This window comes from Zingiber officinale, chromosome 8B (genome assembly GCF_018446385.1).
Source record: "Zingiber officinale cultivar Zhangliang chromosome 8B, Zo_v1.1, whole genome shotgun sequence".
Classification (NCBI taxonomy): Eukaryota; Viridiplantae; Streptophyta; class Magnoliopsida; order Zingiberales; family Zingiberaceae; genus Zingiber; species Zingiber officinale.
Window position 1 is genome coordinate 105,344,574 of NC_056001.1, and position 27,863 is coordinate 105,372,436.

The window sequence follows — 27,863 nt, forward strand, 5'->3', positions numbered from 1 at the left end:
ACATTTGTTGATTTGCAACACCAAGTTATGGTTGGTCAAATAAAAGCGGTCTTAACTAAATAGTTTGGAGATGGATCAACTATTGTTGGAAAAGCATGAAAAATGATGGGTTGAAAGGTACATTATGCAGTCCAATGATATATGCTTCATCGCGTTTTAAAATTTCACCTATTGCAGCCTTCAGTCTTTGAACGTCTTGCTTGAATGCCTCATTCAGTACTAGAAGGACATGAACGAAACAGTCAAATGTGTTGTATGTATAAATTATAAAAAAACTTGAAGTTTCATCTTTGGGAAAATCTCATGTCATATCCACTTCAACTCGTAAAAATAAAAACATTCATGTTCTTTGAGAAATGATAGCTCTGATCACAAGGTCGAGGGTCTCGAATCTCGATTCATTTTTCATGATATAACAATAAAATGTAATAAAATATGATAAAAAAATAATCTACAAACATAATACTTTTCATCAAATATGTGAATTCGTTTGTGTCCATTTACATTTAAAATATCTATTTCTGGATATATTTGATTGATAAAATCTTTTTGAAATAAAACGTCGAAGATATGAAAGATTTTTTAATTTTTTTTAAAAAAAAATTATGGGCTCACGGGTTGCCCCGTTTAACCCGCAACCCGCCTTCGATTGGGTTGGGTTGGAGATTTCCCAACCCACCAAGTTGATGGGTTGACCCGCCCCACCCTGCTAAATGATTAGCCTGCCACGGACTGACCCGCCTTGATACGGGTCGATTCGTTTGATAGTTCTAGATAACATATATGTTTGTTATTGGACTTTACCCGACCCAGTTAGTATAATGATGGACTTTGTTCAATAAAAAACCGTGAGCCGGTTCACAAACAATGGAATTTACCCGATGGGGTTGATATAATGATACGCTTGCTCAATAACTTAGCATCGACTCCTTCAACTTCCTAGGGTTGTAAATAAACTAAGCTGAGCTAAGTTTTAGGATATTTAAGTTTTTTTATTAGGTAATTAAGCCAAATCCAACCGAGCCTAAAATAAACTAAGTTTTAAAAATAATTATTCAAGCTTTGTTTATTTTTTACAAGTTTAAGCTAGGTTAAAACTTAGTTCGTTTAGATGTTATTAGACTCTTAATTCAATTTTTTTTTGATTGTTTAAAATGTTTACTTGTTAATTAGTTATTGAGTTTGATAATTCAAATTTTCATTATTTATTTTAATTTATTTAATAAATTGATGAAATTTTTATTAATAAATATGATACATAAATATTATTTATTAATATTAATGAATTAAGGATATATGTTTAAACTTATTTATTTAATTTAATGAGTATAAATAATTTTTTTTTATTGTTGACTCCTAATGATTAAAGCCTTATACTCTATCCCTCCCATAAGTGAGACTTGATCCTCTAGATCATACTTTCGTAAAATACGATCCAAAAAATGGATTATTTCATTCATAGGTAAGATCTTATGGACAACACTGCATCCTCTGATCTTCTTGTCCTAATCGTTCTTGGACCGGGACAAAAAGATTGGTGAGAGATAATAATCCTGACCTGTTAATAGGTGGGGGCCTATTATTCTCCACTAATATAAAAGTTAGATCATAAATGAATCCAATTTTTATGGACTAGAAGATCCACTCTTCTTATAGACCCCACCTGTTATACATAACAGGGTCCTTGGGATCCCACATGTAACATAAGTTGCGGTCACGAGGATCCCGGCTGCCCAGAAGACGCTGCTGCCGACGCTGCTGCCGTTCCTGTCGAAATCGAGTGCGTCCATGGAAGATTTCGGCGGTGGGGAAGCATCTGCTTCTGGGACGAAGGGAAAGCATGACAAACCCAAGCCGTGGGATGAGGACCCCAACATCGATCACTGGAAGGTTGAGAAGTTCCCGAACGATCCTAAACCCTAAGGTTTCGGGATCGCCACTTTTTTTCCGAAGGATTTTAATAAAGTTTCTCTTCTAAGTTTTTTACTTCTTCAGATACTTGTTTTTCTACTGCTCATGTGATGCTTGCAATCTCTTATTTTTATAGAGAAGTAGTTGCAAGAAGCATGGCCTAAAGTGCATTGAAAGAATTTGGAGTCTCATGTGAACTTAATTTGGTGAGCAATTTAAACTTTCTTCTTGTCTTTCAGGTAGATTTTATCAGGGAGAATTTGGTTTCTCATTCCATTTCGATTTTATGTAATTTAGTGATTTTTTCATTTACACAAAATCGTTTTTGATGTTTGTGTCAGGTTGAAGGATCAATGAAGGTTTCAACAACTTGAAAAACTAGGGACCAGATCACCCCTACATTATTATGAAAGCTAGGGATTTGATTAACCCTACACCTCAGGTATGCATTCTTCGCTAGGTCAAGTTTCAGATTCCTTGAGATAGCAGGTTTCCTTACATTAGCATTCTTTGATTTTTGTTAGATTTTCACTCTGGAATTTAATGCCTATAAATTTGTAATAGTTCTGTTTCAATAGTTTTGAGCTGTTTTACAAGTTTGCCTAATTGTATTATTGGTCCTTTGTAGGCATCAAAATTCTGAACGATGAGATGCAATGTGATATTATTAAGATTGGAAACCTTGTACGCAGCAAGGTAAATTATCCATTATTTTTAATCATTATCCTTTATTATTTTTTTTCTATTTGCAACTTAGAATGAGGAGCCATATTTTGGTATGTAAACTTATTCCAAAGACAAATCGACTTCTTTAACTATGCAAGAACAATGCCAAGACCAACTTGACTTCATCAACCATGCAAGGAAGTTGTCAAAATCAATTTGACTTCATGTGCAAAGCAAAGTTCAATTATTTTACTTCAATGAAACTCTTTATGACAAGAGTCATTATTATAGAAAAGAACAAAATATAATTGTCTTGTGTTTAATGATGTGATGTATTAATTGTAGAAGGATGTGGAAGGAATAAATAGGGGCCTTGTAGGATGAAGAATACATGTAGTAAGCATTCCTCTTCATAGAGTCTCTTTCCCATCCTCATGCTTTCTTACAAAGTCTCTCCTACATTATTGTTTTCTCATCCTAGATCCATTAAAATTCCAACAAATCTAGTATCAAAGCCATATACACCAATGGCTTTGACAAGCTCCCTTCAAGTGCCAAAGTTAACCAACAATAACTGCAGAATGTGGAGTATACAAATGGAGGCTCTATTATGTTCCCTTGATGTATGGGACCTTGTGGAGACCGACTATACTATAGCCGAAACAAGTGATGGGAATAGTAAGCTCTTAAGGCGATGAAGAAAAGAGAGAAGAAGACCTTATTCACTATCTATCAAGGAGTGGATGAAGCCGTTTTTGAGTTGATTGCTTTAGCAATAATGTCGCAAGAGGCTTGGGAGATATTGAAGACAACATATGATGGAGCATATAAAGTAAAGAAGATTCAACTACAGGCGCTACGAGTTCAATTTGAAGCAATACAACAAAAAGCTTCAGAAACAATTTCTGATTATTTCTCCCAAGTGATCTCTATTGTTTATCAAATGAGAAGAAATAGCGAGGAGCTAAAAGTAAGGATGAGTAAAAATTCGGTAAAACCAAATTAACCAAATCGACTGAATTTAAAAATTCGGTTAAGTTAATTCGATTTTCGTTTTTTTTTTTAAATTTGGTCCAGTTTTATGTTAATTCAGTTTGGTTTCAATTTTAAATTTTGTAATTCGGTTGAACCTAAGAATCGAATAAGAGTATTAATTTAATTATTTTTTATTTAAAAATATAATTAATTAAATAAAATCTTTCTTTTTTAGTTAAAACGGAATAAGGTTTTAAAATTTCTGTTAATTCGGTTAATTTTTGTCGAAAATCGAATTAGCCGATATTTTATTGATTAGGTCAATTTAGTTTTCATAAGAAAATTCGGTTAGTTTGGTTGGTTCAAAATTTTTTTTGATTTGTTCAGTTTTCAGTCTATTCGGTTCGGTCGATTTGGTTTTGACTGAATACTCAGTCCTAGCTAAAAGATGTTCGAGTCGTTGAAAAGATCTTAAGTCTTTAGACTTGAAGTTTGATTTCGTAACTATGGTGATCAAGGGATCAAAAGATTTGGAGGTGATGGATGTGGAAAAGCTTATACGATCCCTTCAAGCATATGAACAAAGAATATTGAAGAAAAGTGAAGGAAGAACATTCGAGCAAGCACTCCAAGCCAAACATTCAAAGGAGGTCCTTAACGAGGAAGGGCTTCTACATGGAGAGGAAGAGGTGATCGTACTTCAACTCAAATTGGCAGATTCAAAATTAGAATGATAGAAATGAAGATAATCAAAAAGGACATGAAAGAGGCTATGTTGGAAGCCGAGGTCAAGGCCATGGACAAGGTAGAAACACTGGATGAAGGTATGATAAAACTAAATCTCAATGTTGTATTTGCAAGAAGTATGGTCATCACTATAACGAATGTTAGTATAATACTAACAATGGAGAAGAAAAAGTGAACTTTGTAATAAGGAGGTGGACAATGAAGGACTAGTATTGTTGATGGCATGCGATGGGCCAGAATTTGTCCGGTCTATTACATGGTTCCTAGACACGGGAGCATCAAACCATATGTGTGGGAGACAAGAGTTGTTCACAAAGCTTGATGAGAGATCAATAGGCAATGTTACCTTTAGAGATCTCTCACAAAGGCCAATTAAAGAAAAAGGTGACATTCTGTTTAAATTGCAAAATTGAAAGAAGGTATGCATCTCAGATGTTTATTATGTTCCCGATATAAAAAATAATCTTTTCAACATTGGTAAACTATTGGAAAAAGAATATTATATACAAATGAAGGACTTGAGTCTTAGTATTCTTGATAAGAGTAATAATCTTATTACTCATGTCACAATAGCCAAGAACAAAATGTTCTTTAAGCATTAATGAAGAGAATTGCTTTAAGGCAAGCACTACGGATAGCTCCACTCTTTAGCATCTTCGATATGGACATCTGAATTTTGAGGCATTAAAACTGCTTTCAAAAAATGACATGGTGTTTGGATTGCCAAACATTGAAAGTTCCAACCATCTATGTGAAATATAAGTTGTAGGAAAGCAACAGAGGAAGCCATTCAAAAAGTATAATTTGAGGCGAGCATCTTAACAACTTGAACTTGTGCACTCCAATGTTTGTGGACCCATCAAACCTATCTCTTCCTGTGGAAACAGATATTTCTTGACTTTCACTGATGATTATAGTGGAAAAACTTGCGAATATATCCTGAAAGAGAAAAAAGAAGTTTTCAACAAATTTAAGTCATTTAAAAATTTGGTTGAAAAGCAAAGTGTATATAAGATAAAATGGCTTGAGGAGGTGAGTACACCTCGTTGGGGTTTGAAATTTTTTGCAAGGAAAATGATATTCTTCATCAACTCATAATGCCCCAAACACCACAACAAAATAGTGTTTCAGAAAGAAAATTGAACTATTCTAAATATGGTTTGATGTATGTTGAAAGAGAAAAATATTCTAAAAGAATTTTGGGGAGATGTTGTTGCTTGTGTTGTATACTAAAAGAATTGGAGACATCACCCCAGAGGAAGCTTGGAGTTTACACAAACCAAGGGTGGATCATCTTCATATGTTTGGGAGTGTATCATATACAAAAGTACCAGAAGAGAAGCATACAAAACTTGAATATAAAAGTGAGAAGTGTATTCTCTTGGGCTATTACGAGAATGCTAGCGGGCACAAATTGTATAATCCCATAACTCAAAAGCTCGTGGTATTAAGAAATGTGGAATTTGATGAAGAATAAGCATGAAATTGGAATAACAACAATAATGACGACATGAAGCAAATCTCATTTGAAAAAGATTATAGAGAGAAGAAAGACAAGCAAGGAGAGAGCGAAGAGGTATCATCACCTCAACAAGTTGATACTTAGTCAGAAAGTGATGATCCAAACAATCCAATTGTGAAAAAAATGAAGAGCATTCAAGACATATATGATTCCAGCCGAGTGATTGATGTTGACTTTGCTCATAATAATTTGTGCCTATTTGCAAGATATGATCATACTTATGAGGAAGCCTCTAAGGATGTAAAGTGGAGAAAAGCCATGGAAGAAGAGATTTATACTATAAAGGAAAACAATACATGGGAGGTCACTCCACTTCCGTAAAGACACAAAACTTTTGGAGTTAAATGAGCGTTCGAAACAAAAACAAATGCCAAAGGAGAAGTTGAAAGACACAAAGCAAGGTTGGTTGTTAAAGGATACAAGCAAAAGTACGGTATTGACTATGAAGAAGTCTTCACTCCAGTAGAACTACTCATCTCTCTTACAACTCAAAGAAGATGGAAGATATATCAGATGGACGTAAAATATGTTTTTTTAAATGGAAATCTTGAAAAATAGGTTTATATCGAGCAACCACCGGGTTTTATCATCAAAGGGCAAGAAGAAAAGGTATATGATCCGGTGGTAAGAGCCCGGGACCCCCTAACGAGGGGTCAACGCCACGTGGAGGTCAAAGGGCCAGGTGGTCCATCGGAGAAGGGTGAGCCGACCGGACTCATGAGAAAAGGGCAGGCCGATCGGTCTGATAGTAAACATCTGATAATAAAAGACGCCCTGACAGGGATCGGGGTTCCGACACTCAATGAGACAGGAAATAATGATCGAGCGGAAGGCCTAAGAGAAGGCAGGACGTAGTGGGCGTGTCGCCCGGCTGGCGCAGGGAATTAAGGTCGTCCGGACGGCGCTCTTCGTCTAGCCGGCCGGACGGATGTCTTGGCCGGCGGTGGGTAAGTAGGGACAGGAACATCTCGGTCGTATGGCTAGGCCGTACTCTAGTCGACAACGGTGTCTGTTGTCCCATCGAGCGATGGGGCCCATTGCGATGGCGTTAGGTAAGCTTTCGACAAACACATACCTAGGTATCGGACACGCACGCCTCGGTGGCGTGTAAAGCTCTTTCACGCTCATATAAAGAGCCGAGACTTGGAGGATGCGCGTTCAGGAGCTTTGGAGCTACTTTTCCACCACTTGTTTACGACTTGGCGTCGGAGGGTCGCCAGGAACCCTTCCCCGACTTAGTTAATCGGAGATTCGCACGACACGGAGGCTACGCCGACTAGAGGCGCACGTGCCAGCGTCCTTTGGTTGGCGATTCGACAGGATCAGATTGGCGCCGTCTGTGGGAACGCTCCTGCGTCCGATCGGAAACAATGGGCGGTGGAAGACAACCGGTGGCGCTTTCGAGGAACTCGGCGCTCGATCGAGATAAGGGCATGACTCGTGGAGCAAAACAAAAGCCACAACCGAGCAACATCGGTCACGGTGGTCGGCGGAGGCACCACCGCCACCGTTGCATTTCATCGAGCCTTATTCCGCACCCCTGAAGTCTTCTTCGGATGAAATGCCTAGACGAAAGACAGAAAGGGGAAAGCCCCGAGCGGACGCGTCGCCCGAGCGGATCGATCGCCAATTTTCGGAGGCTATTCTACGAGACCCTCGCCCAATATGCCTCCGACGATCGGCGAGTATAATGGGACAACCGACCCGGATGATCCCGGTAAGTTCGATAACACTACTACTTTCCATCAATGGAGTAAAGTGCCGAGTTTTTCTTACCACTCTCTCGGGATCAGCTCAACGGTGGTTTCGGAGGTCGTCGGACGGATCAGCTTCAAGGACTTTCGAACGGCCTTCCTCCACCATTTTGCAAGCGCGCTACCGAAAGACAAGCGGCAGCCTGTGCAAGCAAGAAGCCCGTGAATCGCTCAGAGCTTACATCCGGTTCAACAAAGTGGCGATGGATATTCCAACCACCCCGGAAACCATGATGAATGCCTTCGCAGGCCTAGTGGATGGGGATTTTTCCGATCTCATCCGAAAGCCGCCCGAGATTACGATCGCGTATTTACACCGCAACGAGTACATCAGGCGTGGAGGCGCAAGGCCGGAAAAAGAAACTCAACCGGCGGGCTCCTCTGCGGCGGAAGCAAAGACCGCCATCACCGCCTAGAGGACCCGGGCGAACCGATCCCCAGCGGTCCCGTCATGTAAGAAGTAGCGGCCAAAGAAGAGATGGACCCGATGTTACGCTCCTTCCACCGATACGCATAACACGAAGGATTGTCGAAGTCTTCCTTCGTGGCTCGTCAATGCCGGAATCTTTGGACGGTCTCCCTCGATCGGCGACGAGAACTCGTGAAACCGATCGGACGCGGTGATAGGCCGTATAGACTCCGTCGGCGTTGTTCTCGAGCAAGAGAATCGCGGCGTCGAGCGGTCCGGCCGTCCGCGGGAAGAGGAAAATAAAGCAATACTTCCGGCGAGATCAGCGTTATTGGCGGGCCGGCCGGAGAGACTCAATCGAGCTAGAAAGGCAAGCGTCCACTCAATTCATGCGATCGGTGTGGCGAGAGCGGCGGAAGGACCGAAATTAGGTTTGGGCGGGGATTGGAAGGTTGAAGTACCCACGATGCTCGCTTTCGTGAAAGCGGTAATAGAACTACACTATTCACCGCGTATTCATAGACACGGTCAACATCATATTTAAGAAGGTGTTCGATCGACTCTGATTGGCCGAGCCACCCATGATAACTCCGCTCTGTTCGCGGTAGCAAGTTGACCGGTCGAGATCCACTGGCTATCTCTGGGAGAAAGAGCTCGGGAGGACAAGGACAACAAACTTCGTGGTGGTCGACTCTCCCTCGTCTTCTGAACGTCGTTTGGGACGACCGGCTCGGTAATTAAGTCGTCTCGACCTTCCATTGAAGATCGAGTTCCCGTGGAGACAAAGTGAGAGAATGCGGAGATCATTGCTACTCGGCGATCTTATATCGAGATGGTCCGGCAAATTCCGCTCGGGCGCCGGATCGAGGTAAACGCCATCAGAAAAGCCACCCTCTTTAATTTATGAAGAAAGAGGAAGTGCAGATTCATCCAACCCGATCGGAGGCCACGACTTTTATTGCGTCCGATCTGGAGGAGAAGCGGAAAGAGGCTGATCCGATGCCTCAGAAGAAATCATGATGTCTTCGTCCGCCGAATTTCGCCGAGCATAGTCGACGAGTTGTGTCCGACGGACCTTTCGCCTGCGGAGAAAAGAGATTTCGAATGCCATCGTCGGGAGGTGGAGAAGCACGGCCACATCTGAAGTCTGATTCAGGTGGTTGGCGAATGTAGTATTAGTCTCAACAAGTGGAGTGTCATAGATTGGGATCTCAATGAAGCTTGCAGAAGACTTTTATCCCCCGGATAGATCGGTGGTGGACTCTACGGCGAACTAATACGATGCTCGGCTTACGAGGCTATCACCAATCTGCCGCGTGAGGATCGAGAAAAGTCGACCGTCGTATTGCTATAATGTGATGTCGTTCGGATTGAAGAATGCGGGAGCCACATATCAGCGCTTGATGAATAAAGTATTCAGAGAGCAAATTGGGCGAAATCTGGAAGTGTACGTGGATGACATTCTCATCAAGACCGTCCGAGCGGCTGATCTCTTCAAAGGCCGGAGCCGGAAGCTATGTGGAGAATATATGTGGATGGGTTGTCTACTCGGCTCGGAAGCGGGGTTGGAATATTGTTGCTTTCCCCTCAAGGAGAAAAGATGCACTTATCCGTCCGGCTGGATTATAAAGCTACCAACAATGAAGCAGAGTATGAGGCCCTCATACGGCTTCAGTTGCCGGCGTGTGGGGCCGGTCGATGGCAACGCTCGGATTCGCGGTTGGCGCTCAGTGAACTCTCGGTACCTTGAAATCAATAGTGCTCGGCTCAAGCTCTTGAAGCCTTTGAGAAGCTCAAAGCCGATTTTAGAAATTATTGTCGAAGATACAGTAGAAAATCAGCGGTGATGAGTTAGCGAACTTGAGCTCAATAACGCAGGTCACCGTTCAGCACCGATTGAAAAATCTTGGTGGCGCGTCGACCGGATGGAAGCCTCGCATTTCAGCGCTGGCGGACACCGTCATGAATTCCTCCGCTCGGGCGCCACACCATCCGATGAATGCCGGTTGCTAAGGAGGGCCGGTCGGTTCACACTCATCGACGAGCTCTACAAGGCTTTCTCTCGCCCGTTGTTGAAATCGTGAGCTCGGAGGACTCGGTTTACATCCTCCAAGACATCAAGGATCGTGCGGAGGACACCCGGACGAGCACTAGCTAAGAAGATCCTGTTGGCCGGCAGACGTCGCCCGGACCGTGTCGACGTGCCTTTCGTACCAGAACTTCAACCACCGGCCGGCAGAGGAAATGAAGGCATCAGCAGTTTCGTGTCCGTTCGATCAATGGGAATGGATATTGTTGGTCCATTTCCGATAGCGGAAATTTTTGTTAGTGGCGGTTGATTATTTTTCAGTGGGTGGAGGCGCCGCCAGCCAAGATCACGAGATGGTGAAAAATTTATCGCAACACATCATCGGTTTGGCGTCTCGCGATTGGTTTTAAACGATGGCGTGATTCGAGGAAGGTGCTAGAGGATTGGTGCAAGCTACGGCGTTGAAAGCACACTTCGTCGTGGCTTATCCCAAAGCGGCGGTCGAGCGAAGCGATCGGAAATTCTTAGTATCGCTCGGCTCGACCGTTTGGGAGGAAGTTGGCCGGATGAAGTCGGGCATCTTATGGGCCATCCGAACGACTCAGAAGGAAGGGACGGGCGTCACAATGTCGGCGAGGCGGTTATTCCGGTTGAAGTCGGTAGCGTCCGGATCGAGCTATGATGATAGCGCGAGCGGAGGAACATGGGTGGATTGGTCGACGAGGAGCGAGCAGGCGTCACTCGGTGATGGCGTCTGCACGGATAAAGCAAAATTACAACCGCCGTAAATCCGATCGTTCCAGGTCGGCGATCTTGTCGGGAAGAAAGTCGAGCCGGTCGGCGACGTCGGCAAGCGTGGGCCCCTTCAAGGTTATTGAAAAGCTCAGCTCGGAGCCTATTATTTGGAGGATGAAGGCGGGCGGCACTGGATCGACCGTGGTGCGAATCATCTCCACCTTATCGAGCGGGGTGAAAGGTGCACGAATGTAAATAATTTTTGTATATGTTAGTCGCCCACGTCCTTGTAATGCGAAGGCAAAATTAATTGAAGGATGGCGATGGGTCCGCCGAAGTGTAGCCGAGCTCGAGTCGCGTTCGGCTCAGGCGTTAAATATCGAGAGCGGCCTATAAACGCGTCCGGCGGAGGCCGTCGAGCTCAGGCGTTAAATATCGAGAGAGGCGTCATAAGCGTCCGGCGGAGGCGCGAGCTCAGGCGTTAAATATCGAGGCAGGCGATAAGCGTCCAGCGGAGGCCGTCGAGCTCAGGCGTTAAATGTCGAGGGCCGTCCGGCGGAGGCGTCGAGCTCGGCGTTAAATATCGAGGCAGGCGTGCATAAGCGTCCAGTGGAAGACCATCGAGCTCGGCGTTAAATATCGAGGCAGCGGCGTCATAAGCGTCAGTGGAAGACCGTGAGCTCCGACGTTAAATATCGAGAGACGTCTATAAGCGTTCGAGCGGAAGACCGTCGAGCTCGGGCGTTACGAATCGGCGTCTATAAGCGTCCGGCGGAAGACCGTCGAGCTCCGGCGTTAAATATCGAGAGCCGAGCCGCGTCTATAAAGCCTCCTGGCGGAAGACCGTCGAGCTCCGGCGTTAAATATCGAGAGACAATCTCCCGGCGGAAGGCCGTCGAGCTCGGGCGTTAAATATCGAGAGACGGCCCGACGTCTTTAATAAAATCACTTTGGAAAGTCGTTGCAAAGTTTTTTACAAACGATATCTGGTCACTTTGAAAAATATCTTGAAAACCCTTTCAAACAAAGATTGATTAATGAGAACTAAAGATAATTACCGTACCAAAGAAGGGCGTTCTCATGCCGAGCGGCTGCTCGATCGCATGATGAAAGACGTTATTAAAGACAATCGACTTTAGTCCGACAGAGCGTGGAGCGGAGGAGTTTTAAAGAACACTTTAGTTATGGCGAGAGAAAAATTTCTTGCCAAACAAAAGTTGAAGGAAAGATTATCTATTAAGCGGGGCTAACGAAAAGTTACATCAAAATAAGTTCGGCGAACAGGATCTAAAAAGTTCAAAAAACACTCCTCGTGCGTCGAAATCAAAAGAGCATCGGGGATGGCGCCCATCACGTCGCGAGGTCTTGGGAGGATGGTCACGTGGCGGTGACCTTTGGCCTTAAGTGATCCACGGCCGCTTTGATCGCCTCTTCAAAGGTGAGGAGATCTTGTCGGAAATTTCTCCCAAAGGCATCCGAGCGGATGAATGCCTTCCTCACCTCGTCGGAGCGAGCAGGCTCCCCTCTTGATACTCTTTGAGTGCGGCGTGGGCAAGATCTCCATCAAATCTTTGAAGATCGGCCGGGCGGCTCTCCTTCTCGGTGGCGGAAGAGCATCTAGATCCTTGATCGTTCTCCACCTTCATTAGGTCCATGTCCTCGACGGCCTTGCGCTTCCGAGTGGTCGCCGTCTTGATCTCCTTATCTCATTGTTTGACCATCGCTTGAGCGAGCGACCTTGCTCGCCGGATCGGAAGCCCGTTTTCGGCTTCGCCTTCTCGGGCGGTAGTCGATTGTTGGTTGTCCCAGTGCTTTAAGTTTTAACTCATCCTCCATTTCGGCCGATATGCTCCACCCGCTTCTGCTAGTGAACGATTAAAACATAATTCAATCATGTGAACAAAAAAAGCGTACCTCGGTGGCTTTGTAGGTTCTTTGTCGCCGAGCTGCCGGGAGTCATCATGGCTATTCGACGAGCATCCACCTTTTGATAGGGCCCGTCGGTGATCTGCTTGCTCGGGGACCGTTGGCGATCAGCCGGCCGTCAGAAGGAAGGCGCGATTTAATTAAATTCGGCGCTCGGCTCGCTCCGAGAAGCATCGGCCGTGCGGTGGACGAGGAGGAAGCTCGCCGGAAAGTTCTATAAGGGGCCCTCGAGCTTGCCCTCGGAGAGCCATGTGGTGTTGGGGTGCTCTCAGGGAAACCGTCCCGACAACACAGACCTCCAGCCCCGCTCGGTGTGGCTCGTCAGTGGAGTGGAGGTAGATGTGGATTAGGTCGTGCGCTTAGGTGAGTAGAGGAACATCGTCGAGCCCTCCATCGCCTTGGGTAGAAGGATCTGTGCCGCCCGCTGCCTCGTTGTGAGAGGTAGTAGCTGCTAAGGCTTGAGGCATCTGGGTCCCCTCGCTGGTCGCCGGTCGGATCGGTGGATCGAGGCCCTCGGCGACCTCCTTGTTCTTCACCGCCTCGATCTGAGCGGCTTTCAATTTGAACTTCTCGGTGGCCTTGCAGCTGCAGAAACAAAGATTAAATCAATTAGAACAAAAGAAAAGGAGGGATGAGAATCGCTTACTCATGCTGCAGGGCGGAAGACAGGCCGAATATATACATTACTCACGGGAGGAGCAGCTTGTCGATGTGATAACGCTGATGAAGGTGGGCCGCATCACCTCTAAATTTGCTCGGTTGCTTGATTGGCGGCTCGGGAAAGCATAGAAAAGTGCTCCTTCGATGTTTGTTGGAGCTCGACGTATTATCAAAAGGAAACCTATCCTAGATTGGAAAATAAAGGTACCCCACTCGTGGGATAAAAAAGTAATGAAAAATCTTAGGGTCGGGGGATGTTGTTCGGTTTAAAAGGACTATTACTCCGCTCGTGACTAATGGAGTTGGGGACTGCCGAGAAAAAATAATTGCAGTTGTAAGAAGAACTTGTGAGGGAAAGGTCTCGGAAGAAAAGAGCGGTCTTGGGCGGTTCGTATGGCCCGGCGGATCATGGGTTCGAGTGGTATGGCGTCCTCCTCGTTGAATCGGCTTTCCATGGTCGAATACCAAACGGTCGGCTGTGAGGTATTGGTCATGGTATAAGGCCAGGGATGGACGCGTGATGGAAGGAAGGAGAAATAAAGCTAGGAAAGAGTGCGGGATGATAAAAGATATAGCTAATAGGGAGAAGAAAGGAGAGGCAGCAAGGAAGAGGAAGTCTTACGGGCAAGGGAGAGGATCGGAAGAAACTATAGGTTCGCTGGAGAGCCGGAACGCAAGGTCGCCGGAGAAGAAAGGAGCAGCGAAACGTCGGGAGGAGATGAGGCCGAAATGCGGCGGAAAGCGGAAGTCGGAGCTTTATAAGGGCGACCGCTATTAATTTCAGCCGTCCGATCCAGTCGCGATATCGAGTCGTCGTCTAGCCGTTCGTTTGACATCGAGTGGCGCCACCGCCATACACAAGCGCCGATCGCCACGTGTCGGTGAGGATCTTGGCGCGTTTAATGAGCTCCCTTACCGCGCGCGTGATGGGTAGTAGGGAGAGTATCGACGAGGATTCGAAGAGGACCAAACAAACAAGATACACGAGTATCCACATGCACGGCGGCGCGATGATCCGCGCGGGCTATCAGGGGCTGGTCGACACCGATAACGAGGGCGATCCGGTAGAGCAGGACCCCTAACGAGGGTGGAGGTCGAAGGGCGGTGGTCCGTCGGAGAAGGGTGGAGCCGGACTCGTGAGAAAAGGCGGGCCGATCGGTCGATAGTAAACATCGATAATAAAAGGCGCTCGATAGGGATCGGGTTCGGCCTCGATGAAAAATAATGATCGGCGGAAGGCTGAAAGCGGGGCGTAGTGGGCATTGGGAATTAAGGCCGTCCGGACGGCTCTTCGTCTAGCCGGGACGGATGTCTGGTGGGTAAATAAGGGACGGGAACATCTGGCGGTAGTCGGTCGTATGGTTAGGCCGTACTCTGAGTCGGCAACGGGGTGTCTGTTGTCCCGTGATGCGATGGATTGCGATATGGCGTCGGATAAGCTTTCGTGAACCATACCTAGGTATGCACGTCTGGCGCCTCGGTAGGCGTGTAAAGCTCTTTCACCGCTCTATATAAAGAGCCGCAGATTTCGCCGGAGGTACGGGTTCTACCACTTGTTTACCTGACTTGAGCGTCGGAGGGTCGCCGCCGGGAACCCCTTCCCGGCCCGACTTCTGTGCAGGTTCGTCGGAGATTCGCGCGACCAGACGGAGGCCTACGGCCCTACGCCATCGACTAGGAGCGCACCACGTGCCCAGCGTCCTTTGGTTCGGCGATTCGGACAGGATCAGTATACAAATTAAAGAAAACTCTTTATGAACTCAAGCAAGCCCCTAGAGTCTGGAACTCAAGAATTGACGAGCACTTTATAAAAGAAGATTTAACAAAGTGTCCCTATGACAATTCTTTATACTTGAAGAAGAATTCATATGGAGATATGTGTTGAATGTATACTAAAAATCTAACCTTTTGTATAAACATTTATTTAGAAATAAGAATCACATTGGTCAAATGTCTACATTTATGCTAAGTGTAGTTGTCTGTTTAATTTATATTGTAGATAACATGGTGTGAGGAGACACACAGAAGTTCATGTTATTAGTTCCTTATAAATTATAAACAGTTACTCACAACCAAGATGGAATGAGACAAACTATTGGAGTGTTTGTAGTGTAATTAGGTATTAGTTTATCTTGACTAATAAATTACACTAGTACACTATGAGTATATTGAGCAGGACCATTTGAGGTAGTTTCTTTTTATACTGGCTCTTTAAAAAGAACAAGACCTCTGTTATTATGGAAGTGCGTACTCTTAATCATGATATAATAACAAACACGTATACTTAATATTTATTTCTTTAATTTATCAAAGGGTGCGATTTAGTTCGATAAATCAATAGGCCCGATAAGTTGGGAAATGATATTATTTATATGGTGTGTTGTTGATTATAGAATGAAACTGTGTCATAGTAATCTAAGTTGATGACGTCCCTTTGAGAAGCTCATAAGGATTGTCATGTAAACCCTGCATGTGGACTTAGTCCGACATGACAATAAGGTTGAGTGGTACTACTTCTGGAGCTAAATATTAATTAAGTGAGTTGTCAGTAATTCATTTAATTAGTGAACATTCGATATCTTAAACACAGGGAGATTAACACTCATAATAAGAAGGAACCCATAATGTAATTTGGGATTGATGCGGTAGTTCAATAGTAGCTCTTTAGTGGTATGAGTTATTATTGATGAACTTGAGTTGGGTGTTCTGGGCGAACACGAGAAATTCAAGATCATCGGGAGACCAAAACCAATTCCTCCTCTCGGTCCCTATTGTAGCCTCTTATATATAATCTTATATCCACCCAAAGCCTAGCCTCTTAGCCCATGCTAGGGGTCGACCCCTATCCTTGCTTGGAGCCCAAGCAAGGGGCCGACCAAGCCAAGCTTGGAGCTCAAGTTAGGGCCGGCCAAGCCTTGCTTGGTGCCCAAGCAAGTGGTCGGCCAAGTAAGGAAAGGAAAGAGAATTTTATTAAAAATAAATTTTTGATAAAATCTTTCCTTTTATGTTTTTATCTACATGGTTTTAAAAGAAAGTTTTTAATTTTAAAATCTTTCCTTTTATAGATTTTCTACAAAGGATTAAAAGAGAGATTAGATATTTTTCCTTATTTGTAGATATTTATAATGTTAAAAGAAAAATTTTAATTTTTTAAATTTTTTTCCTTTTTTGTAACCATGATATAAAAGGAGTTTTATTTTTAATCTTATCTTTTATATATATCCATAAAAGGATTTAAAAGAGAGAGATTTTAATTTATAAAACATTTCTTTTATAGCTAACCACAAAAGAGATATTTTAAAAGAGAGATTTTAATTTTTGTTTAAAATCTTTCCTTGTTTGTTTTGTAAGAGGTGGCCGGCCATGTCATGAATAGAAAAGTAAGTTTTATTTTTTGTTATACAACTTTCCTTTTTTGGATTCACCAAGGATTATAAAAGAGGGGTAAAGGGTGCCTTCATGGGACACAATCTCTATTCTATTGTTCCTCTCTCTTTTCCTTTGGTGGCCGACCCTCTTCCTTTCTCTCTTCTCCTTTTGTTTTCCACATTGTGGCCGGCGACATCAAGTCTACTAGGAGCTTTGGTGACCGGTTACTAGGAGGAGAAGAAGAGAAAGGAGGCCCTCTTGTCTAGATTCCTTTGGTGGTCGGAGCTTGGAGGAAGAGAAGAAGGCTTTGATGGATTTTTTCTTGGTAGATTATCGCCCACACGACGTCCAAGAAAAGGAGAGGAATACAATAGAAGATCAAGAGGTTTTTGTTAACTAAGAAAGGTATAACTAGTTATCTTATTCCGCATCATACTAGTTTTCTTTGTACGGATTTTGAATTACCAAACACAAGAGGCTAACGATTCTAAGCAATCGATTTTATGTTTCGATTTTGTGTTTCTTTTGCTTTTCGATCTTGTGATTCGATTGTTCTTGGTGGTTAAACTTAGAGTTACGGTAAGGAAATTAAATATTGAATTTCGTTGAAAGGCTTTGTCTAAGAAGTGGTGGATGATCCCATACCCAAGAAGGCCTAGTGCCTCGCTATGTTTAACCTGAAAGCCGATCTTTGAAATAAATATTTAATCAACTTTGTAACATGGGTAGATTTGGATCAATAATGTTAAGCATCGTTTGCGATCCAAGTCTAAAACCTCTAAGAACAGATAAGTTGAATTTGGAATCAATAATGTTAAGTTCTGTTTACGATTCCAAATTTAATTTCTAAAGAACACAATAGGTTGTTAGGAAAGGTTCGAGACTTGTACAAAATTTTTGTACAGTGAACCAGTACGATATTCCGAGTAGCAACCAACAATATGTATGTCTTTATGTGGATGGTTTATTTTTTACATGTAATAATATCTCCATGATTAGAGAATTCAAGCAATCAATGGAGAAGGAGTTTGGGATGACAGATCTAGGATTGATAAGATACTTCCTCGGCATTAAAGTACAACAAAGAGAAGAGAGAATCTTTGTGCCACAGTAAAAATATGCCAAAGAGATTCTGAAGAAATTCTCAATGGAAGATTGTTATGCTATGGATACGCTTGTTGAATACAACGTTAGAATGACTAAAGATAGAGAAGGCAAACTTGTGAATCCGACTTATTACAAGAGTCTTGTGGCTTGTCTCAGGTATCTAACATGTATAAGACCTGATATATTATTTGGAGTTGGTTTGGTAAGCAGGTATATGGAAATTTCAAAAACTTCTTAATTATATGCAGCTAAGAGAATTCATAGATATATCAAAAGGACAATTGATTATGGGCTTCTCTATTCATCAACGAAAGATATTGAATTTTTTGGTTTCGGTGATAGTGATTGGGATAGAAGTTATGATAATCACAAGAGCACTGTTGGATACATGTTTTTATCTTGGTAATGTTGCATTCACTTGGCCTTTAAAGAAACAATCAATTGTTGCTCTATCAACTTGTGAAGCTGAGTATATTGTTGCAGCCTCTTGTGTTTGTCATGCTATTTGGCTAAAAAGATTATTCCAGATCTTAGATTGCAACAAGAAGCTACTATCAAGATCTATGTAAATAACAAATCAACAATTGCTTTAGCCAAAAACCCAATTTGTCGTGAAAGATCCAAACATATCGATACTCGCTTTCATTTCATAAGGGAGTATATTAAGTCAAAAGAATAGAATTGCTCTATGTGAAGTCAAGTGATCAAGTAGCTGATATATTTACAAAACCTCTAAAAATGGAAGTTTTCCCATACCTAAGGAATTTGCTGGGAGTTCAAGGAAGAACAAGTTTAAGGGAGGTAGATGTTGGCATGCAAACTTATTCCAAAGACAAATTGACTACTTCAACTATGCAAGAACAATGCCAAGACCAACTTAACTTCATCAACCATGCAAGGAAGTTATCAAAATCAATTTGACTTCATGTGCAAAGCAAAGTTCAATTATCTTACTAAGTTCAATGAAACTCTTTATGACAAGTCATTGTTATAGAAAAGAACAAAATCTAATTATCTTGTGTTTAATGATGTGATGTATTAATTGTAGAAGGATGTGGAAGCATGAATCTAAGTGTATAAATTTGTATGATGAAGAATAACATGTAGAAAGCATTCCTCTTCATAGAGTCTCTCTCCCATACTCGTACTTTCTTACAGAGTCTCTCCTACATTCTTGTTTCCTCATCCTAGATCCATCAAAATTCTAACACCATATTGGGTTACTTTCATATCACTTCAATGCTAGCTCAAGTGTAACCACTATCAGCAACTATTTCGTCATTGTAGCTTGTTCTAATTGATAGTCTTCAGTTGGGTTCTTGTCAATACTTCCTTGTTGGTATTATATTGGAACTTTATTGACACCTGGTTGGCAGCTTAGAGCTCTTCTGTTCTATTGTGAAGTCAAGAGGGTGAAAATCTTCATATATGAGACTCTTCAGTAAAGTATCTACCTGAATGTTTTGCATCAACAATCCCATTGCTTGTGTTAAGTGATTGTTTGAACAGTTTTATAGCATGTATCTTGACAATTAATACAATTTTGAAGATCATGAAATACTTTACTTAAACTCGACTTAATATGTGAAGTTCTAAGTGGCAGTAGCTTATGTAGGTGCATTTTTTTAAGTTACAGTATCTTGTTGCTTTTGTTCATAGTATGGAATATAGTAGTTGCCATCTTTGCTCTCCCTGACCTAATAGTTAATTGTACATCCTCATCTTCATAACTTATTAATGGTTCATTGCCAGTTATGTACTTCACTGCCTAGTAGTTAATCGTACATGTTTTGGCTTCATAACTTATTATTATTATATATGTGTGTGTATAATATATACTATTATATGTATATTTATTTATTTTGCTAGGAACGATTTGTAAAGCTGAGGGAACGCCTTTAGGATCCAATCTATCTACTCTAAAGGTCTGCACTCTAATGGAGAATCTGATTAATATGTAAACATCATTGGTAATCCTGGAGTAGTTTATTCTTTTAACTCTATGTTAAATTGGCTTACACTATTGTGATTTGTATTATAGGTCATTGAAATCTTGACAGATTGCTATATATTGGTTCAGGTGCTATTCTCTTTATGCAATTTCCTACTAATTATAAATCTCTTAATGTCATGTTCTAACCAAAAGTTTACAAATTGACTAGGGGAGCACAGTTGCAGCCATGGGTTCATTTAAGGGTCTAAAACAAGTTCGAAGAATAGTAGAAGACTGCATACATAACCAGATGCATCCTGTTTACCATATCAAGGTATATATTCTCTGGAAATGCACATGACTGCTTTAGCAAGTGATTCATTACTGCCTTGCTATATGAACACTTAAATGAGATGTTGCAAAAACAGACCCTTCTCATGAAACGTGAACTTGCCAAAAATCCCGCATTAGCCAATGAGAACTGGGATAGATTCCTTCTAAAATTTAAAAGTATGATGATTCTGCATTTCTTTTACATATATGTTACTGTCTTACAAGAATCCTGTTTAAACTCATATATCCTTCTGTATTCTTAATGCTATCCAAGAAGAATGTTCAAAGGAAAGTAATGGCCAAGGAGAAGAAAACATATACTCCATTCCTTCCTCCTCAGCCACCAAGCAAGGTGAAGTTATTGTTGCAATTTGTGAACATTAAATCTCAGACTGGACCTTCACACTTACAGATCATTAGTCCCCTTGTTTTCCTTTACTGGTTTGAGAAAAAAGAATTTGCTTTCTTCTTGATTATTTTTTTTAATGAAAAAATCATCACTAACCATCCACACAACACTTGTTAAAATTTAAAGATTTTTTACATATTTTCTTGTAGTTGCAAAATTATATGTAATACACTAATCAATATTCACTGGAATAATCAAAAGAAATTACGTCTAGTACATTATACACTAATCATCTACACATCACTCCCTTGTACATTTACCCTTCTACTCTAGTACATTATTTGCTTCTGACACATGCATGCGTCTGACACATGCACTCGTCTATATTCCCATCTAAATCTTTGTTCAGGGTTGCGTTGTAGCAATTACGATTTCGTAGCTACTACAACTGCAATAATTGAAGTCATAGTAGTTATGCAACAATAGCTGCTACAGGTTTGTAGTTGTAGCTACTACAACTGTGTGACAGCTTAGTTGTAGCAGCTATGATACTGAAATTGCTACAACTGTATAGTAGCTATGAGTTTCGTAGCTACTACAACATCCCGATTTAGATCGGAAAAAATAGGAGAGAGATAATAATGAATATAAACTGCTACTTTATAGTGTATGGTAAATGTGTCATTTTATAAAGAGGTGCACCTTTTTGCTAATAAATCAACATAGGATGCTCCTTTGATGATTCGTTAAAAAAGGACGTCCCTTTGATTTATACCCATTTGAAGCACCTACTAGGAATAGCTGATTAAGAAAACTCAACACTTGTTGTTTCAACAATATTAGAATAGGCAGAAAAAAATTTAGATCATAAATGCCAGTATATATATGCACAACATGGTCTTCATCATCATTAACCTGCATCTGCCCCAACTAATTTAGGGTTTGTTTCATTGGTTTTATCCTTCAACGGGCATTTTACAAGGCTTTATGATCCTTAATAAAAAGGAGGAATAATAAATACAATGTACTAATGGTGTATCTATGTTATGTAGGGTACAGAGAAGTATATGCATAATAAAGCTGTAATCCTTAAATAAGTATATTGACGGATAAATAATTATTTGTCATAAAGCTGTAATGCCTAAATTCTGTCCTAACTTGAGTTTTTCATATATGTTTTTCATGTCAATTTCCTTTTCCTATATTCCATAATTCGCAATCTATTTCCTTGTCTCATCTGTTTCCTTCCATACCGGCTATGCTTCTCTTATGTGTTTGTTCTTTTGTGGCAGAACAAGGCAAAGGAATTAAAAATGCCTAACAACGGGTTTTCACCGTTGTCGTAGCCCCTTTAGAACTATTGTTAAATACCATGTTGTTGAAGGGGGCGTCCAAAGATAGTAATTTTTAACCGTTGTCTTTGAAGGTAAAGACAACCGTTTTATGAAAAATCATTGTCTTTTCCTTTAAAGATAATAATTTTTCATCATTGTCTTTGAGTGTATGCCTTTAATAACAGGACCTTCAATAACAATTTTAAAGTGTCTACGACAATAGTGAAAAATCGTTGTCTTTTTTCAGATAAAAAATAAAAAAAATAAAATTTAATACACAATTTTTCAATATTATAAATCATTCAAAATACTAAATTTCAAAATAAAATTTATATACAATTTTCTAACATTTTAAAATAATATTTACAATATTATGAAGAAATTTCATAAGCAACCAACAAAATGATAACTAACAACACTATTAAAACAAAGATAGAGCAACATAACACAAGATTTTTTGCTTAGATGAGTGCTCCTTAACTTGCTAAAGTCACTCCATTTTTTTGACTTTTCGACATTCTTCCTAGTACTCTTAAGAACACCTATTCAAATAAAGATATATATTATAAATTAGAAATCAAATTGTACACCAGATTCTAATTGCACTGCTTAAATGTTACATAATCATAAAAACTGTTTGATTTAGTCATCTAATAAAAGTGCAAAAAGTGTTATCTATGTAAGCTAAATGGTAACCTCTTGATATAATATGGTAGCTCTTAAATTTCTTATGATGCAAAATTTTCATTCTATGTCACTATATACAAAGCTTCTATTATAAATCATGCAAATGCTATTTTTCCTAGGGATCAAGAAGCACTAAATTCTAAAAGGGACAATCTAATGCAAATGTTCCCACACACTCCATGTGATGCTAAGCAATAACTCATACATTAAATTATAAAATTGACCATTAAAGGAAAGAATACCTTAACTTAAATAAAATGAATCCAGAAAGTTACCATAGGCTCTGGATTAATCCTTTAAATATACATTTATCATGAGCTAAATCATAAGAAGAGAAGTGGAGTGACATGTTACATCAGTTGACTTTATAATCTTTAGTTTAAGTTTCACCATTTAAAGAAACAAGTCTATTTATTTCTCTTGGAATCACAAGATCTATTACATCATCAAGCTAATGCATAGAATACCAATTTAGATGTTAACAGCTTATAAAATATATTCCTCATCAAATTTGTGTCCTCACCTTAAGAAAATCTGGAATATACTATTTTAAAATCATGAACACGATAAGTTTTTCACCAACCGTAGTAGGAATGGCTGCAGTGATTACTTGAAACAACATAAATCTTTATTTTTGAAGGAAGAGTAGAGAGACGTCATGTAACTTTTAGAAATCAATGCAACATAATCTTAAAGAATAAATATAAAAACAATCATGAATTAGTACGAGATAATTAAAAATTAATGAATAATTAATTATGTTGACTTATACTAACTCAAGGTAATTTGTTGTCCACAAACTCTTCAGTACCTTACTTTCTTTTATGCATTCATTTAAAAACCTCAAATTCATTCCCTTCTCATCCGAAATCTTTTTTTCTACCGTCATATATAATATTTGTCAATATAAAATAGAACAAATGAGATGCATTGAATTTAAATCTAAATATAAAATTTTAATAAATTTAGGAGATGTGTAAATTATACCCCTAGAAAAAGGAGGTTTATCAGTTTCTTATCGTGTGCTCCAAAAGAAATTGAACCCCTACTAGGTAATAGACCCATCAATCCTCTACCAATGTGACTCTATCTAGTTAATGAATTTCCATAACCTTAGTTGTTCAGTGCTCCAATTATCTTTAACTCATAGAACACACTTTGACCAAAGAAGCCAAAGAGGCATAATTCTTACCATACTTGGGCTAAACAAGACAACTGAGCATAATTCTTACCATTCAATTTCTTTGTGAGATAGTCATAGGGTCCGAAAATATTAAGGAGGATGCAAATTGAAAGTAGCAGTTGAGGATCCAAATCCAAACTTCTTGAGGAGGAAACACATACTAAGAGCATCCACATTAGTTACCTTATTCAAAGATTTTACTTTAAATTTTAGATAAGATAACTAAAAATCCTCTTTATTAGTTATTCTATCAATTCCTTAAATTTAGATTTGATAAATAGTGATTCTATAAATTTAGGGAATGAAATCTCTATCCTAAAAATAAAATAATATATATTTTTTAATTTCTCTCCTTCCACTCAATCTTTTCAATCTCTCTCCTTTCACTCATTCCATAAATATAATAATAAAAAATAGAAGAAAGAGAAGAAAATAATAAAAAAATTAAGGATGATGAAAATTTTATGGTATTTGATGTAGTGTGTAGTGAAAAGTGATTATCTAAATTTAATAAAGTGAGTTACTTATCCTAAATTTTAGATATAGTAATAGGAAAATTAAGATGGATGCTCTAATTACATAGAAAGGACGTCAAATTTGTAAACAACTCTTGAAAAGGTGCTAAATTTAGACAAAAATAGAAATTTCAGTGTAAACCAAAATTTAAGAATAAACAAACCACTACAAAAATTTCTGCAGCAAAACCAACAGTGAAAGGACAATGATGGAGAATAATCGAGCTTGCGTTTGATTTCTAGTAGAACAAGTGCAAGTGCAGCAGAAATAAAACCAGATTGAAGATAAACAACCTACAAGATTAGATTTCTCATAGCACCAATCAAAGAATGAAAACAACACTAGGATAAAGAAAAAGACCGCGGATAAATACAGTAACTGTGAGATATGAGCTATGTATTATTCATCCTTGTTATTTGTATATTGACAAATATATAACCAACTATTTTCACTTAGATCGGTAACAGCCTCAAACCAGGATTCACCACATGTAGGGCATGATTAACATTGAATATCCTATCAATAATATGACCATAACTGAGGTAGAGAAGATGTCTCCTCGGATGAGTTTAGTGGTTAGCGCATGAGATGTTATCATGAGGTTTAGGGTTCGAATCTCGATAAAATTAAGATAAATGCTTTTCTTATATGTTAGTCATTATTCCAAAGATTAGTAGTCCTTATATGGGTTGACGGAGGTGTTAGGGGCGAACGTATTTGTCTTTTGTTACCATAACTGAGATAGAGATGATGAAAAAATCATGTTTATAAAACCATTGATAATTGCCACATTTTAGCGCTTTATTTGATGTCATCCTAAAAATGATTAAACTAAAAGATTAACAAAATAAAAAGACAAAAAGTAATCTGGACTATCAAATGTTTATTGATTAAAAGCAAACATCAAAAAGAATTGATAGCATAATATCCAAACAAAAAAATAATAAATTACCGTTCCAGAGATGTGAAGGACATTATAGTATCCTCCAATGCTACAAGAAATAGGCAAAGGTAGTATTATATTATTGTGCCTATTTAGTTAGGGAGAAAGATCATAATCAAGAAAAAAATTTCATTTTAAGAGAGAAAACATCTAGGGATATAAATTTCACTTCATCCGTGAAAATGAGCATAGATAAATATTCTATGAAAATAATACTGTCCATGAAAATGAAAACTATGTTCGACGATTTTTTTTAAATAATAACTTTCAAAGATAATGTCGTAGTCTTAGATCCCAAAATACGCACATAGACAATAATTTAATAAAACTATTGTTTATTAACATGTAAGCAACGTTAATAGACAACGACTGATTAAAATTGTTGTCGTATGTAAAAAAAATCTCATAAACAACCGTTTTAAAAAACCGTTATCTTTAACCTACATAAGGCAACGGTTTTTTAAAAATTATTATCTTTTTTTTTCAAAAAATATAACCAACATTAATAGTTTTTAGTAAAATTGTTGTTAAATGAAAAAATAGATAATAATTTTTCGAAAAATCGTTGTATATTAAGTGTGGTTGAATGTTAAAACCGATTCATTCATGGACAATGCTGAAAGTTCACGTCCTAAAAAGAAGTCCGGGTCTTCCTCAGCCTGATTGACATCGATACCATATTGTCGTCTGAAAGAATAGGAAATGCTATTGATTAAGGAAGGGCACTGCTTTTAAGTATGTTTTTAATTATTTAATTTTGGAACGGAGAGATTCAACATCAGTGAGTGCTAGACAAAAAGAACCTGATTTAAAAGAATCTGTTGTATGAATTTTGCTTCTAATTCATCATTTGTTCAACTAGCCATCCTATTGATTATCTCTCATCAAATGTAGCCCTAATTACAAATCTTAGGATACAGATAAGGGTTGCTAGTTGAACAAATGATGTAAAATTTTAAAATTAATCTGTATTATAAAATATAATAAAATTTATAATCTGAATTACAAGATTAATACTATGTAATCTAATTATATTTTAATTTCAATGTTTAACTAAATTTAAATGTCAAATATATATATTCCTATTTCATTTCTTGCATCGTCGGCCGTTGCACGTAGAGATTGCAGGATATTTTTATTATTTTATAATAATATAAATTATATATATATATATTTTAAAAATAATGGACATTAAGTATAGTCGTAGTAATATAATATTAATTATATTATATTATAAATTTTATTATATTACAAGTTTAATTATATTATTGTAGTCAAACGCAGCCTAAAGGTTTTTAAGTTGATTAGCTTTTATTATGTAGTTTTGTTTCTGAAGAAATAAAAACCTAAATACCAAGTATGAGAATAGCAATATATTACAACTGAACTCATGTATAAATATGATCCTATCAAATTTTCATAAGGCTCAGATTTCTATGTAGAATTGTCCCGTAAATGTTTACATTTTGCCATAAAATAAAAACTATTCGAGCGTTTGATTACTTTATCGTTTAATATTAACTTTAAGTCGAGGAGCCATCCAACTTATCATAATTTTAAATGTTCTACATATATATATTGATAAAACTAATTAAAGATATAACTATTGCTCTTCTCTTTTTTTTTCCTTTGAAAAATTTATATTAGTAAAACCCTCAACATTGATCAAACAAAGGAAATTAACTACTGTAGAGTGAAATTTCCTGACACTACTTGCTAAACTTTAAGGGAGATTCTGTGAACTGTCTGACACAATTGATTTTTGTTTTCCAGATGCCTTTCCATTTGCTTATTTATTTGCATAGATATATATAGATTAGATACACATCTCTTCATGTATATAATTGTTTATTAAATTAAGATATATTCTCCATACTATTCTCCATGCAGTCGATGGAAAGTGGTAGTCAATAATGGCCTAAGCATGGAGTTCCACTGCACATTGCAATTCGCACCGGCTTCATTTGGTGCAGACACCCACTTTTAATAAATGGAGGTGTCTGCCAGGCAGGGAGGCGTCTTACATGTGTCGTTATATATATATATATATATATAATTTCCCCATGCAATGCAACAACTAATTAGAGACATTTAAATTTATTTTTATTGTGATAATAATAAAGCATAAATAAATTTTTTTTTTTGAAATATGAATCTTTTAAGACTGCCATTACATCCTTAAATTGGAGGCCTTGCTCAGTTGATATTGATATCTTATAATGATATTATAAAATATTAGGAAAATCAAGAAAGTTAAGATGACATCACTCTATAAAATGTTAATATACTATAATGATACTTTTATATGTTTTAAAAGAGTTTATTCTAGTAAATTTAAAATAATTAACTTATGTACATTTGAGACAACATCTAAAATATCCATTTAAAACTCAAATCTTATCCTCTTAATTTGATAATAATAATAATACTTATCTTATATTTTTTACAAGGATAATAAAAAATATCACTAATAACAATTTATAAGATCAATTTAAAATGCCCCTTTTAATTAATATATAGTGATACTAATAAATCTTTGTTATATTAATTTATAAAGGTATTAAAAATTATTACTAATGATGTGGCAGAAAAGAAAAAATTCGACATCATGTGACATGGTCAAGTCAACAGTCAACTTGAGTTGGAAGTCAAGTCAAATCAAACTTGATTCAGGTTAAATTGAATCGAGTCAAGTTAGACCGAGCTTAGGTTAAGTCAGCCCCCGTTATAAGACCTCAAGTTAAGTCCATCCGAGTCAGTTTGGTATGTCCCAAT

At 38.8% G+C, this 27,863-nt stretch overlaps 1 pseudogene; it reads left to right on the plus strand.

The window, feature by feature from the left end:
- The first annotated feature begins 1,788 nt into the window (after positions 1–1,788).
- LOC122014130 lies at positions 1,789–20,492 on the plus strand (annotated as a pseudogene).
- Positions 20,493–27,863: the final 7,371 nt, after the last annotated feature.